At 44.1% G+C, this 1725-nt stretch overlaps 1 long non-coding RNA gene across 1 annotated transcript; it reads left to right on the forward strand.

Moving 5' to 3' along the window:
- Positions 1-241: 241 nt before the first annotated feature.
- Positions 242-1498, forward strand: LOC127952741 (uncharacterized). The gene is made up of 2 exons (XR_008153036.1): positions 242-485; positions 585-1498. It is a non-coding gene; the product is annotated as an uncharacterized LOC127952741 (long non-coding RNA).
- Positions 1499-1725: the final 227 nt, after the last annotated feature.

The raw sequence follows: 1725 nt of genomic DNA on the forward strand, positions 1-1725 counted from the left end.
ATGCAGACAGTGTAGTAAGAGACCAATTCATTGAAGGTGTGTTAGATAATGCATTACGTCGAGAATTAAAACAACTGGTTAGACGTCAGCCTGCTGCAACACTGTTGGACGTGCGAGGGGAAGCTATTCGCTGGGAACGAGAGGGGATGCCGGGTGGTGCCAGGGGGCGAAGTCAATCTGTTCCACTGGTGCGGGGAAGAAAATTATATGTAGTAATAATTAACATTAAATGGTAATGTAGTGATATGATCAACCATTTTTTTGGTAAAGTGGTACATTCCACCTGTATAAAAGGGGATGTGATTGACATCCAGGTAGCATGTCATTTGGGGTCACGGATATGACGTCATCTTGTGTGCGCCGTGTTTATGTCCAGCAGTGTGGCTGAGGAGAGATTTTTTTAGATGCGGATAAACTTCTATCTCTACAAACCTCCAACTCGTACGCCAGTGAGTGCGCGGGTCGGTGTGAGTCATTATCTGCAGGTATGTCACATGTGTATGTCTCATATAGGTGTACATGTAGGTGTTTGCTGGGGATCCTGAGGCGGTAAATTTTGCATTTAACACGTTTTGTGTTTTTAGTGACACGGGGGGCCAGGAGGTGTTGCAGCAGGCTTTTGTGGTCTATTTGAGAGTATTTGCACGCGTTTCAGTCTTGGCACCGGAGAGCTTCTGGGCGGGGTGGACTGTCCTTCATTGTGCCTGCTAATTCTTTCAACTACTCTTCTGCCATTTACTGGACGGTGAATGTTGTGGTACTGCATACTTTGATCAAATTGACCGACTTAATTGTAGCGCACTGGGGGGTTACCGTGACAACCGGAGCCGCTAGCGTTCCCGGCCTGAAGTGACTCATCGCCCTCAAACTAATTTGACTTTAACTTTGTGGGGGGTAATTACAGACGAATCATTAAGTGTTTGACGCAACCATTGTGTTTAACTGCCGTTTCTCTGTCAGACTAGTTTCTTTTGAATTGCTTTACTTAAGATTGTATTTTATTTTATTTTGTTTGTATGCATACTGTGACACGTCACAACCTGTTGTGTTGCCCACAGTCTGTGAGTACCAGTGAGTGAGGATTGCCAGTGACCTGGTGTCCTTGTTTCCGTCAGGCAGCGAGTGATAAGTGTTTCTGACAAATAATAACCTGATGTGTATATGTGACTGTGTATGAATGTGGGTATTTTGTTTCTTATGTTGTTCTGTTTCCTTTCCCTTCAGAATTGGGGTACCAGTCCTAGCCAGTGTCGTGTGTGGTGGTGGTGTGGCTGTAGGTTTGCGGTGTTCACAACGTGGGTGATGATGCTGTGTGGTTAGAGCACAAGTGTTTGCTGTGTTCATTGGATAAGTAACTTGAGTCCCCCAGTTCTGAAATCGGAAAATTGTTTGTCTTTCATATTTTTATGATCCATGCCTATCCCTTTTTTTAGTGCTTATTAAAATAATAAATTGTGTATATATAAATTAGTGATTTTGAATAAATTGTTGAATTCTGTGTACTGTGTCTGATATCTGTCTCAGCCACCACGTATCTGTGTGCTGGTGATACAGTTGTATACCGGTAGGTCCCCGGCCAGTTTCCGGGGTGGCGTAGTCTATATTTCTTGCCATAGTTGGCGCTGGGTTAAATTCCCGACAACAGCACAGCCACATTTGGCGTATAGTCGGCAGGGTATTGTGGCTGCTGTACAGATTCAGAGACATTGTGTTTTTTTTTTGTTT

Source organism: Carassius gibelio, chromosome B3, assembly GCF_023724105.1.
Source record: "Carassius gibelio isolate Cgi1373 ecotype wild population from Czech Republic chromosome B3, carGib1.2-hapl.c, whole genome shotgun sequence".
NCBI classification, from domain to species: domain Eukaryota; kingdom Metazoa; phylum Chordata; class Actinopteri; order Cypriniformes; family Cyprinidae; genus Carassius; species Carassius gibelio.